The sequence below is a fragment of the Brienomyrus brachyistius genome, unplaced genomic scaffold (assembly GCF_023856365.1).
Source record: "Brienomyrus brachyistius isolate T26 unplaced genomic scaffold, BBRACH_0.4 scaffold57, whole genome shotgun sequence".
Taxonomy (NCBI): Eukaryota; Metazoa; Chordata; class Actinopteri; order Osteoglossiformes; family Mormyridae; genus Brienomyrus; species Brienomyrus brachyistius.
The window spans coordinates 641240-653940 of record NW_026042332.1 but is presented as its reverse complement, the minus strand read 5'-3'; the positions used below and the strand labels follow the sequence as shown (position 1 = coordinate 653940).

Sequence of the window (12701 nt, the reverse complement as noted above, 5' to 3'; positions counted from 1 at the left end):
AGGGGTGGGCGGTCTTATCCTCAAACGGCTAGTGTGTATGCAGGTTTCTTTTTTTAACCTTTAGGTCAACTGTTCAAACTCAGATTTGAGGACTCTTCAGCCAATCAGTCCTCTAATTAGTAAGCTAATTGGGGAGTCACAGGAAAAACCTGAACACAAAGTTGCCCTTTCTGCGTAATATTGGCCACCCCTGACAAACTGACAGGAGCTAACATGGGCGTGGCTTATCAGGACAAGCATGATAGGGGTGTGGCATTCATAAGTCTGGCTTATCAAGTCAGGTATTCTAGGGGTGTGGCTTACCAGGAAAGGCATTATAAGGGTATGGCTTACACAGGCGTGGCTTATTCACTCAGGTATTATAGGGGTGTGGCTTACCAGAACAGACATGATAGGGTGGGACTTAGGTGGGTGTAGCTTATCAGGACAGTCATTGCTGAAATTTCACAAAACACCACGGACACTCTTCTGGACACATGTCCACAGCTTCTGGTTACATGTCCAGAGAGTAGTACCTGCTAATCTGTATTACATGAAGGTGGCACCAAAGGTTAGCTTCAGAAATAAGAAATATTTCAGCAAGTTTGATGAGCAACACCAGGTTAAAGCCAGATGCAACAATGACAGATTGAGAATGGAGCATAAGTGCGCAGACTGTGCAGGTATTTCTGGGTGGTTTTCGGCATAACGTGAGAAATTCAAGATCAAGCATTGTGGGTCGTGAATGCAGGAGTGGCTCTGTAGCGCAATGTATAGCGCATTGGACTTCTAGTCAAGCACTTAAGGAGTGATTCAAAGGTTGTGGGTTCGAGTCCCATCAGAGTCGCATGTTTGCGAGGCCAGTCTGTGAAAATCTAGCGCTGTGTCTTTCACAATGTTGCAAGTTGAAATGCCGTGGGTCACAGAGTGATGTCACCGTTGGCCCCCTCTGCCCCCAGTTGCTCCTGGAACAGTCTGACCCACGCTCTCAAAAAATGTATATTGCTTTAGATCACAAGTGATTGCTCCGAGACAGGGGTGGGCGGTCTTATCCTCAAACGGCTAGTGTGTATGCAGGTTTCTTTTTTTAACCTTTAGGTCAACTGTTCAAACTCAGATTTGAGGACTCTTCAGCCAATCAGTCCTCTAATTAGTAAGCTAATTGGGGAGTCACAGGAAAAACCTGAACACAAAGTTGCCCTTTCTGCGTAATATTGGCCACCCCTGACAAACTGACAGGAGCTAACATGGGCGTGGCTTATCAGGACAAGCATGATAGGGGTGTGGCATTCATAAGTCTGGCTTATCAAGTCAGGTATTCTAGGGGTGTGGCTTACCAGGAAAGGCATTATAAGGGTATGGCTTACACGGGCGTGGCTTATTCACTCAGGTATTATAGGGGTGTGGCTTACCAGAACAGACATGATAGGGTGGGACTTAGGTGGGTGTAGCTTATCAGGACAGTCATTGCTGAAATTTCACAAAACACCACGGACACTCTTCTGGACACATGTCCACAGCTTCTGGTTACATGTCCAGAGAGTAGTACCTGCTAATCTGTATTACATGAAGGTGGCACCAAAGGTTAGCTTCAGAAATAAGAAATATTTCAGCAAGTTTCATGAGCAACACCAGGTTAAAGCCAGATGCAACAATGACAGATTGAGAATGGAGCATAAGTGCGCAGACTGTGCAGGTATTTCTGGGTGATTTTCGGCATAACGTGAGAAATTCAAGATCAAGCATTGTAGGTCGTGAATGCAGGAGTGGCTCTGTAGCGCAATGGATAGCGCATTGGACTTCTAGTCAAGCACTTAAGGAGTGATTCAAAGGTTGTGGGTTCGAGTCCCACCAGAGTCGCATGTTTGCGAGGCCAGTCTGTGAAAATCTAGCGCTGTGTCTTTCATAATGTTGCAAGTTGAAATGCCGTGGGTCACAGAGTGATGTCACCGTTGGCCCCCTCTGCCCCCAGTTGCTCCTGGAACAGTCTGACCCACGCTCTCAAAAAATGTATATTGCTTTAGATCACAAGTGATTGCTCCGAGACAGGGGTGGGCGGTCTTATCCTCAAACGGCTAGTGTGTATGCAGGTTTCTTTTTTTAACCTTTAGGTCAACTGTTCAAACTCAGATTTGAGGACTCTTCAGCCAATCAGTCCTCTAATTAGTAAGGTAATTCTGGAGTCACAGGAAAAACCTGAACACAAAGTTGCCCTTTCTGCGTAATATTGGCCACCCCTGACAAACTGACAGGAGCTAACATGGGCGTGGCTTATCAGGACAAGCATGATAGGGGTGTGGCATTCATAAGTCTGGCTTATCAAGTCAGGTATTCCAGGGGTGTGGCTTACCAGGAAAGGCATTATAAGGGTATGGCTTACACGGGCGTGGCTTATTCACTCAGGTATTATAGGGGTGTGGCTTACCAGAACAGACATGATAGGGTGGGACTTAGGTGGGTGTAGCTTATCAGGACAGTCATTGCTGAAATTTCACAAAACACCACGGACACTCTTCTGGACACATGTCCACAGCTTCTGGTTACATGTCCAGAGAGTAGTACCTGCTAATCTGTATTACATGAAGGTGGCACCAAAGGTTAGCTTCAGAAATAAGAAATATTTCAGCAAGTTTGATGAGCAACACCAGGTTAAAGCCAGATGCAACAATGACAGATTGAGAATGGAGCATAAGTGCGCAGACTGTGCAGGTATTTCTGGGTGATTTTCGGCATAACGTGAGAAATTCAAGATCAAGCATTGTAGGTCGTGAATGCAGGAGTGGCTCTGTAGCGCAATGGATAGCGCATTGGACTTCTAGTCAAGCACTTAAGGAGTGATTCAAAGGTTGTGGGTTCGAGTCCCACCAGAGTCGCATGTTTGCGAGGCCAGTCTGTGAAAATCTAGCGCTGTGTCTTTCATAATGTTGCAAGTTGAAATGCCGTGGGTCACAGAGTGATGTCACCGTTGGCCCCCTCTGCCCCCAGTTGCTCCTGGAACAGTCTGACCCGCGCTCTCAAAAAATGTGTATTGCTTTAGATCACAAGTGATTGCTCCGAGACAGGGGTGGGCGGTCTTATCCTCAAACGGCTAGTGTGCATGCAGGTTTCTTTTTTTAACCTTTAGGTCAACTGTTCAAACTCAGATTTGAGGACTCTTCAGCCAATCAGTCCTCTAATTAGTAAGCTAATTGGGGAGTCACAGGAAAAAGCTGAACACAAAGTTGCCCTTTCTGCGTAATATTGGCCACCCCTGACAAACTGACAGGAGCTAACATGGGCGTGGCTTATCAGGACAAGCATGATAGGGGTGTGGCATTCATAAGTCTGGCTTATCAAGTCAGGTATTCCAGGGGTGTGGCTTACCAGGAAAGGCATTATAAGGGTATGGCTTACACGGGCGTGGCTTATTCACTCAGGTATTATAGGGGTGTGGCTTACCAGAACAGACATGATAGGGTGGGACTTAGGTGGGTGTAGCTTATCAGGACAGTCATTGCTGAAATTTCACAAAACACCACGGACACTCTTCTGGACACATGTCCACAGCTTCTGGTTACATGTCCAGAGAGTAGTACCTGCTAATCTGTATTACATGAAGGTGGCACCAAAGGTTAGCTTCAGAAATAAGAAATATTTCAGCAAGTTTGATGAGCAACACCAGGTTAAAGCCAGATGCAACAATGACAGATTGAGAATGGAGCATAAGTGCGCAGACTGTGCAGGTATTTCTGGGTGATTTTCGGCATAACGTGAGAAATTCAAGATCAAGCATTGTAGGTCGTGAATGCAGGAGTGGCTCTGTAGCGCAATGGATAGCGCATTGGACTTCTAGTCAAGCACTTAAGGAGTGATTCAAAGGTTGTGGGTTCGAGTCCCACCAGAGTCGCATGTTTGCGAGGCCAGTCTGTGAAAATCTAGCGCTGTGTCTTTCATAATGTTGCAAGTTGAAATGCCGTGGGTCACAGAGTGATGTCACCGTTGGCCCCCTCTGCCCCCAGTTGCTCCTGGAACAGTCTGACCCGCGCTTTCAAAAAATGTATATTGCTTTAGATCACAAGTGATTGCTCTGAGACAGGGGTGGGCGGTCTTATCCTCAAACGGCTAGTGTGTATGCAGGTTTCTTTTTTTAACCTTTAGGTCAACTGTTCAAACTCAGATTTGAGGACTCTTCAGCCAATCAGTCCTCTAATTAGTAAGCTAATTGGGGAGTCACAGGAAAAACCTGAACACAAAGTTGCCCATTCTGCGTAATATTGGCCACCCCTGACAAACTGACAGGAGCTAACATGGGCGTGTCTTATCAGGACAAGCATGATAGGGGTGTGGCATTCATAAGTCTGGCTTATCAAGTCAGGTATTCTAGGGGTGTGGCTTACCAGGAAAGGCATTATAAGGGTATGGCTTACACGGGCGTGGCTTATTCACTCAGGTATTATATGGGTGTGGCTTACCAGATCAGACATGATAGGGTGGGACTTAGGTGGGTGTAGCTTATCAGGACAGTCATTGCTGAAATTTCACAAAACACCACGGACACTCTTCTGGACACATGTCCACAGCTTCTGGTTACATGTCCAGAGAGTAGTACCTGCTAATCTGTATTACATGAAGGTGGCACCAAAGGTTAGCTTCAGAAATAAGAAATATTTCAGCAAGTTTGATGAGCAACACCAGGTTAAAGCCAGATGCAACAATGACAGATTGAGAATGGAGCATAAGTGCGCAGACTGTGCAGGTATTTCTGGGTGATGTTCGGCATAACGTGAGAAATTCAAGATCAAGCATTGTAGGTCGTGAATGCAGGAGTGGCTCTGTAGCGCAATGGATAGCGCATTGGACTTCTAGTCAAGCACTTAAGGAGTGATTCAAAGGTTGTGGGTTCGAGTCCCACCAGAGTCGCATGTTTGCGAGGCCAGTCTGTGAAAATCTAGCTCTGTGTCTTTCATAATGTTGCAAGTTGAAATGCCGTGGGTCACAGAGTGATGTCACCGTTGGCCCCCTCTGCCCCCAGTTGCTCCTGGAACAGTCTGACCCACGCTCTCAAAAAATGTATATTGCTTTAGATCACAAATGATTGCTCCGAGACAGGGGTGGGCGGTCTTATCCTCAAACGGCTAGTGTGTATGCAGGTTTCTTTTTTTAACCTTTAGGTCAACTGTTCAAACTCAGATTTGAGGACTCTTCAGTCAATCAGTCCTCTAATTAGTAAGCTAATTGTGGAGTCACAGGAAAAACCTGAACACAAAGTTGCCCTTTCTGCGTAATATTGGCCACCCCTGACAAACTGACAGGAGCTAACATGGGCGTGGCTTATCAGGACAAGCATGATAGGGGTGTGGCATTCATAAGTCTGGCTTATCAAGTCAGGTATTCTAGGGGTGTGGCTTACCAGGAAAGGCATTATAAGGGTATGGCTTACACGGGCGTGGCTTATTCACTCAGCTATTATAGGGGTGTGGCTTACCAGAACAGACATGATAGGGTGGGACTTAGGTGGGTGTAGCTTATCAGGACAGTCATTGCTGAAATTTCACAAAACACCACGGACACTCTTCTGGACACATGTCCACAGCTTCTGGTTACATGTCCAGAGAGTAGTACCTGCTAATCTGTATTACATGAAGGTGGCACCAAAGGTTAGCTTCAGAAATAAGAAATATTTCAGCAAGTTTGATGAGCAACACCAGGTTAAAGCCAGATGCAACAATGACAGATTGAGAATGGAGCATAAGTGCGCAGACTGTGCAGGTATTTCTGGGTGATTTTCGGCATAACGTGAGAAATTCAAGATCAAGCATTGTAGGTCATGAATGCAGGAGTGGCTCTGTAGCGCAATGGATAGCGCATTGGACTTCTAGTCAAGCACTTAAGGAGTGATTCAAAGGTTGTGGGTTCGAGTCCCACCAGAGTCACATGATTGCGAGGCCAGTCTGTGAAAATCTAGCACTGTGTCTTTTATAATGTTGCAAGTTGAAATGCCGTGGGTCACAGAGTGATGTCACCGTTGGCCCCCTCTGCCCCCAGTTGCTCCTGGAACAGTCTGACCCACGCTCTCAAAAAATGTATATTGCTTTAGATCACAAATGATTGCTCCGAGACAGGGGTGGGCGGTCTTATCCTCAAACGGCTAGTGTGTATGCAGGTTTCTTTTTTTAACCTTTAGGTCAACTGTTCAAACTCAGATTTGAGGACTCTTCAGCCAATCAGTCCTCTAATTAGTAAGCTAATTGTGGAGTCACAGGAAAAACCTGAACACAAAGTTGCCCTTTCTGCGTAATATTGGCCACCCCTGACAAACTGACAGGAGCTAACATGGGCGTGGCTTATCAGGACAAGCATGATAGGGGTGTGGCATTCATAAGTCTGGCTTATCAAGTCAGGTATTCTAGGGGTGTGGCTTACCAGGAAAGGCATTATAAGGGTATGGCTTACACGGGCGTGGCTTATTCACTCAGGTATTATATGGGTGTGGCTTACCAGAACAGACATGATAGGGTGGGACTTAGGTGGGTGTAGCTTATCAGGACAGTCATTGCTGAAATTTCACAAAACACCACGGACACTCTTCTGGACACATGTCCACAGCTTCTGGTTACATGTCCAGAGAGTAGTACCTGCTAATCTGTATTACATGAAGGTGGCACCAAAGGTTAGCTTCAGAAATAAGAAATATTTCAGCAAGTTTGATGAGCAACACCAGGTTAAAGCCAGATGCAACAATGACAGATTGAGAATGGAGCATAAGTGCGCAGACTGTGCAGGTATTTCTGGGTGATTTTTGGCATAACGTGAGAAATTCAAGATCAAGTATTGTAGGTCGTGAATGCAGGAGTGGCTCTGTAGCGCAATGGATAGCGCATTGGACTTCTAGTCAAGCACTTAAGGAGTGATTCAAAGGTTGTGGGTTCGAGTCCCACCAGAGTCGCATGTTTGCGAGGCCAGTCTGTGAAAATCTAGCGCTGTGTCTTTCATAATGTTGCAAGTTGAAATGCCGTGGGTCACAGAGTGATGTCACCGTTGGCCCCCTCTGCCCCCAGTTGCTCCTGGAACAGTCTGACCCACGCTCTCAAAAAATGTATATTGCTTTAGATCACAAGTGATTGCTCCGAGACAGGGGTGGGCGGTCTTATCCTCAAACGGCTAGTGTGTATGCAGGTTTCTTTTTTTAACCTTTAGGTCAACTGTTCAAACTCAGATTTGAGGACTCTTCAGCCAATCAGTCCTCTAATTAGTAAGCTAATTGTGGAGTCACAGGAAAAACCTGAACACAAAGTTGCCCTTTCTGCGTAATATTGGCCACCCCTGACAAACTGACAGGAGCTAACATGGGCGTGGCTTATCAGGACAAGCATGATAGGGGTGTGGCATTCATAAGTCTGGCTTATCAAGTCAGGTATTCTAGGGGTGTGGCTTACCAGGAAAGGCATTATAAGGGTATGGCTTACACGGGCGTGGCTTATTCACTCAGCTATTATAGGGGTGTGGCTTACCAGAACAGACATGATAGGGTGGGACTTAGGTGGGTGTAGCTTATCAGGACAGTCATTGCTGAAATTTCACAAAACACCACGGACACTCTTCTGGACACATGTCCACAGCTTCTGGTTACATGTCCAGAGAGTAGTACCTGCTAATCTGTATTACATGAAGGTGGCACCAAAGGTTAGCTTCAGAAATAAGAAATATTTCAGCAAGTTTCATGAGCAACACCAGGTTAAAGCCAGATGCAACAATGACAGATTGAGAATGGAGCATAAGTGCGCAGACTGTGCAGGTATTTCTGGGTGATTTTCGGCATAACGTGAGAAATTCAAGATCAAGCATTGTAGGTCGTGAATGCAGGAGTGGCTCTGTAGCGCAATGGATAGCGCATTGGACTTCTAGTCAAGCACTTAAGGAGTGATTCAAAGGTTGTGGGTTCGAGTCCCACCAGAGTCGCATGTTTGCGAGGCCAGTCTGTGAAAATCTAGCGCTGTGTCTTTCATAATGTTGCAAGTTGAAATGCCGTGGGTCACAGAGTGATGTCACCGTTGGCCCCCTCTGCCCCCAGTTGCTCCTGGAACAGTCTGACCCACGCTCTCAAAAAATGTATATTGCTTTAGATCACAAGTGATTGCTCCGAGACAGGGGTGTGCGGTCTTATCCTCAAACGGCTAGTTTGTATGCAGGTTTCTTTTTTTAACCTTTAGGTCAACTGTTCAAACTCAGATTTGAGGACTCTTCAGCCAATCAGTCCTCTAATTAGTAAGCTAATTGGGGAGTCACAGGAAAAACCAGAACACAAAGTTGCCCTTTCTACGTAATATTGGCCACCCCTGACAAACTGACAGGAGCTAACATGGGCGTGGCTTATCAGGACAAGCATGATAGGGGTGTGGCATTCATAAGTCTGGCTTATCAAGTCAGGTATTCTAGGGGTGTGGCTTACCAGGAAAGGCATTATAAGGGTATGGCTTACACGGGCGTGGCTTATTCACTCAGCTATTATAGGGGTGTGGCTTACCAGAACAGACATGATAGGGTGGGACTTAGGTGGGTGTAGCTTATCAGGACAGTCATTGCTGAAATTTCACAAAACACCACGGACACTCTTCTGGACACATGTCCACAGCTTCTGGTTACATGTCCAGAGAGTAGTACCTGCTAATCTGTATTACATGAAGGTGGCACCAAAGGTTACCTTCAGAAATAAGAAATATTTCAGCAAGTTTGATGAGCAACACCAGGTTAAAGCCAGATGCAACAATGACAGATTGAGAATGGAGCATAAGTGCGCAGACTGTGCAGGTATTTCTGGGTGATTTTCGGCATAACGTGAGAAATTCAAGATCAAGCATTGTAGGTCGTGAATGCAGGAGTGGCTCTGTAGCGCAATGGATAGCGCATTGGACTTCTAGTCAAGCACTTAAGGAGTGATTCAAAGGTTGTGGGTTTGAGTCCCACCAGAGTCGCATGTTTGCGAGGCCAGTCTGTGAAAATCTAGCGCTGTGTCTTTCATAATGTTGCAAGTTGAAATGCCGTGGGTCACAGAGTGATGTCACCGTTGGCCCCCTCTGCCCCCAGTTGCTCCTGGAACAGTCTGACCCACGCTCTCAAAAAATGTATATTGCTTTAGATCACAAGTGATTGCTCCGAGACAGGGGTGGGCGGTCTTATCCTCAAACGGCTAGTGTGTATGCAGGTTTCTTTTTTTAACCTTTAGGTCAACTGTTCAAACTCAGATTTGAGGACTCTTCAGCCAATCAGTCCTCTAATTAGTAAGCTAATTCTGGAGTCACAGGAAAAACCTGAACACAAAGTTGCCCTTTCTGCGTAATATTGGCCACCCCTGACAAATTGACAGGAGCTAACATGGGCGTGGCTTATCAGGACAAGCATGATAGGGGTGTGGCATTCATAAGTCTGGCTTATCAAGTCAGGTATTCTAGGGGTGTGGCTTACCAGGAAAGGCATTATAAGGGTATGGCTTACACGGGCGTGGCTTATTCACTCAGGTATTATAGGGGTGTGGCTTACCAGAACAGACATGATAGGGTGGGACTTAGGTGGGTGTAGCTTATCAGGACAGTCATTGCTGAAATTTCACAAAACACCACGGACACTCTTCTGGACACATGTCCACAGCTTCTGGTTACATGTCCAGAGAGTAGTACCTGCTAATCTGTATTACATGAAGGTGGCACCAAAGGTTAGCTTCAGAAATAAGAAATATTTCAGCAAGTTTGATGAGCAACACCAGGTTAAAGCCAGATGCAACAATGACAGATTGAGAATGGAGCATAAGTGCGCAGACTGTGCAGGTATTTCTGGGTGATTTTCGGCATAACGTGAAAAATTCAAGATCAAGCATTGTAGGTCATGAATGTAGGAGTGGCTCTGTAGCGCAATGTATAGCGCATTGGACTTCTAGTCAAGCGCTTAAGGAGTGATTCAAAGGTTGTGGGTTCGAGTCCCACCAGAGTCGCATGTTTGCGAGGCCAGTCTGTGAAAATCTAGCGCTGTGTCTTTCATAATGTTGCAAGTTGAAATGCCGTGGGTCACAGAGTGATGTCACCGTTGGCCCCCTCTGCCCCCAGTTGCTCCTGGAACAGTCTGACCCACGCTCTCAAAAAATGTATATTGCTTTAGATCACAAGTGATTGCTCCGAGACAGGGGTGGGCGGTCTTATCCTCAAACGGCTAGTGTGTATGCATGTTTCTTTTTTTAACCTTTAGGTCAACTGTTCAAACTCAGATTTGAGGACTCTTCAGCCAATCAGTCCTCTAATTAGTAAGCTAATTCTGGAGTCACAGGAAAAAGCTGAACACAAAGTTGCCCTTTCTGCGTAATATTGGCCACCCCTGACAAACTGACAGGAGCTAACATGGGCGTGGCTTATCAGGACAAGCATGATAGGGGTGTGGCATTCATAAGTCTGGCTTATCAAGTCAGGTATTCTAGGGGTGTGGCTTACCAGGAAAGGCATTATAAGGGTATGGCTTACACGGGCGTGGCTTATTCACTCAGGTATTATAGGGGTGTGGCTTACCAGAACAGACATGATAGGGTGGGACTTAGGTGGGTGTAGCTTATCAGGACAGTCATTGCTGAAATTTCACAAAACACCACGGACACTCTTCTGGACACATGTCCACAGCTTCTGGTTACATGTCCAGAGAGTAGTACCTGCTAATCTGTATTACATGAAGGTGGCACCAAAGGTTAGCTTCAAAAATAAGAAATATTTCAGCAAGTTTGATGAGCAACACCAGGTTAAAGCCAGATGCAACAATGACAGATTGAGAATGGAGCATAAGTGCGCAGACTGTGCAGGTATTTCTGGGTGATTTTCTGCATAACGTGAGAAATTCAAGATAAAGCATTGTAGGTCGTGAATGCGGGAGTGGCTCTGTAGCGCAATGGATAGCGCATTGGACTTCTAGTCAAGCACTTAAGGAGTGATTCAAAGGTTGTGGGTTCGAGTCCCACCAGACTCGCATGTTTGTGAGGCCAGTCTGTGAAAATCTAGCGCTGTGTCTTTCATAATGTTGCAAGTTGAAATGCCGTGGGTCACAGAGTGATGTCACCGTTGGCCCCCTCTGCCCCCAGTTGCTCCTGGAACAGTCTGACCCACGCATTCAAAAAATGTATATTGCTTTAGAACACAAGTGATTGGTCCGAGACAGGGGTGGGCGGTCTTATCCTCAAACGGCTAGTGTGTATGCAGGTTTCTTTTTTTAACCTTTAGGTCAACTGTTCAAACTCAGATTTGAGGACTCTTCAGCCAATCAGTCCTCTAATTAGTAAGCTAATTGGGGAGTCACAGGAAAAAGCTGAACACAAAGTTGCCCTTTCTGCGTAATATTGGCCACCCCTGACAAACTGACAGGAGCTAACATGGGCGTGGCTTATCAGGACAAGCATGATAGGGGTGTGGCATTCATAAGTCTGGCTTATCAAGTCAGGTATTCCAGGGGTGTGGCTTACCAGGAAAGGCATTATAAGGGTATGGCTTACACGGGCGTGGCTTATTCACTCAGCTATTATAGGGGTGTGGCTTACCAGAACAGACATGATAGGGTGGGACTTAGGTGGGTGTAGCTTATCAGGACAGTCATTGCTGAAATTTCACAAAACACCACGGACACTCTTCTGGACACATGTCCACAGCTTCTGGTTACATGTCCAGAGAGTAGTACCTGCTAATCTGTATTACATGAAGGTGGCACCAAAGGTTAGCTTCAGAAATAAGAAATATTTCAGCAAGTTTGATGAGCAACACCAGGTTAAAGCCAGATGCAACAATGACAGATTGAGAATGGAGCATAAGTGCGCAGACTGTGCAGGTATTTCTGGGTGATTTTCGGCATAACGTGAGAAATTCAAGATCAAGCATTGTAGGTCGTGAATGCAGGAGTGGCTCTGTAGCGCAATGGATAGCGCATTGGACTTCTAGTCAAGCACTTAAGGAGTGATTCAAAGGTTGTGGGTTCGAGTCCCACCAGAGTCGCATGTTTGCGAGGCCAGTCTGTGAAAATCTAGCGCTGTGTCTTTCATAATGTTGCAAGTTGAAATGCCGTGGGTCACAGAGTGATGTCACCGTTGGCCCCCTCTGCCCCCAGTTGCTCCTGGAACAGTCTGACCCGCGCTTTCAAAAAATGTATATTGCTTTAGATCACAAGTGATTGCTCCGAGACAGGGGTGGGCGGTCTTATCCTCAAACGGCTAGTGTGTATGCAGGTTTCTTTTTTTAACTTTTAGGTCAACTGTTCAAACTCAGATTTGAGGACTCTTCAGCCAATCAGTCCTCTAATTAGTAAGCTAATTGTGGAGTCACAGGAAAAACCTGAACACAAAGTTGCCCTTTCTGCGTAATATTGGCCACCCCTGACAAACTGACAGGAGCTAACATGGGCGTGGCTTATCAGGACAAGCATGATAGGGGTGTGGCATTCATAAGTCTGGCTTATCAAGTCAGGTATTCTAGGGGTGTGGCTTACCAGGAAAGGCATTATAAGGGTATGGCTTACACGGGCGTGGCTTATTCACTCAGGTATTATATGGGTGTGGCTTACCAGAACAGACATGATAGGGTGGGACTTAGGTGGGTGTAGCTTATCAGGACAGTCATTGCTGAAATTTCACAAAACACCACGGACACTCTTCTGGACACATGTCCACAGCTTCTGGTTACATGTCCAGAGAGTAGTACCTGCTAATCTGTATTACATGAAGGTGGCAC

General features: G+C 46.1%; 12 non-coding genes across 12 annotated transcripts; all 12 read left to right on the top strand.

Moving 5' to 3' along the window:
• The first annotated feature begins 734 nt into the window (after positions 1-734).
• On the top strand, positions 735-826 carry trnar-ucu (transfer RNA arginine (anticodon UCU)). The gene is given in 2 exon segments: positions 735-771; positions 791-826. It is a non-coding gene; the product is annotated as a tRNA-Arg (tRNA).
• Positions 827-1747: 921 nt separating this feature from the next.
• Positions 1748-1839, top strand: trnar-ucu (transfer RNA arginine (anticodon UCU)). The gene is given in 2 exon segments: positions 1748-1784; positions 1804-1839. It is a non-coding gene; the product is annotated as a tRNA-Arg (tRNA).
• A 921-nt stretch (positions 1840-2760) lies between these two features.
• On the top strand, positions 2761-2852 carry trnar-ucu (transfer RNA arginine (anticodon UCU)). The gene is given in 2 exon segments: positions 2761-2797; positions 2817-2852. It is a non-coding gene; the product is annotated as a tRNA-Arg (tRNA).
• Positions 2853-3773: 921 nt separating this feature from the next.
• trnar-ucu (transfer RNA arginine (anticodon UCU)) lies at positions 3774-3865 on the top strand. Its single transcript is given in 2 exon segments — positions 3774-3810; positions 3830-3865. It is a non-coding gene; the product is annotated as a tRNA-Arg (tRNA).
• Positions 3866-4786: 921 nt separating this feature from the next.
• Positions 4787-4878, top strand: trnar-ucu (transfer RNA arginine (anticodon UCU)). Its single transcript is given in 2 exon segments — positions 4787-4823; positions 4843-4878. It is a non-coding gene; the product is annotated as a tRNA-Arg (tRNA).
• A 921-nt stretch (positions 4879-5799) lies between these two features.
• trnar-ucu (transfer RNA arginine (anticodon UCU)) lies at positions 5800-5891 on the top strand. Its single transcript is given in 2 exon segments — positions 5800-5836; positions 5856-5891. It is a non-coding gene; the product is annotated as a tRNA-Arg (tRNA).
• Positions 5892-6812: 921 nt separating this feature from the next.
• Positions 6813-6904, top strand: trnar-ucu (transfer RNA arginine (anticodon UCU)). The gene is given in 2 exon segments: positions 6813-6849; positions 6869-6904. It is a non-coding gene; the product is annotated as a tRNA-Arg (tRNA).
• A 921-nt stretch (positions 6905-7825) lies between these two features.
• On the top strand, positions 7826-7917 carry trnar-ucu (transfer RNA arginine (anticodon UCU)). Its single transcript is given in 2 exon segments — positions 7826-7862; positions 7882-7917. It is a non-coding gene; the product is annotated as a tRNA-Arg (tRNA).
• Positions 7918-8838: 921 nt separating this feature from the next.
• trnar-ucu (transfer RNA arginine (anticodon UCU)) lies at positions 8839-8930 on the top strand. Its single transcript is given in 2 exon segments — positions 8839-8875; positions 8895-8930. It is a non-coding gene; the product is annotated as a tRNA-Arg (tRNA).
• Positions 8931-9851: 921 nt separating this feature from the next.
• Positions 9852-9943, top strand: trnar-ucu (transfer RNA arginine (anticodon UCU)). Its single transcript is given in 2 exon segments — positions 9852-9888; positions 9908-9943. It is a non-coding gene; the product is annotated as a tRNA-Arg (tRNA).
• Positions 9944-10864: 921 nt separating this feature from the next.
• On the top strand, positions 10865-10956 carry trnar-ucu (transfer RNA arginine (anticodon UCU)). The gene is given in 2 exon segments: positions 10865-10901; positions 10921-10956. It is a non-coding gene; the product is annotated as a tRNA-Arg (tRNA).
• Positions 10957-11877: 921 nt separating this feature from the next.
• trnar-ucu (transfer RNA arginine (anticodon UCU)) lies at positions 11878-11969 on the top strand. Its single transcript is given in 2 exon segments — positions 11878-11914; positions 11934-11969. It is a non-coding gene; the product is annotated as a tRNA-Arg (tRNA).
• The last annotated feature ends 732 nt before the right edge of the window (positions 11970-12701 follow it).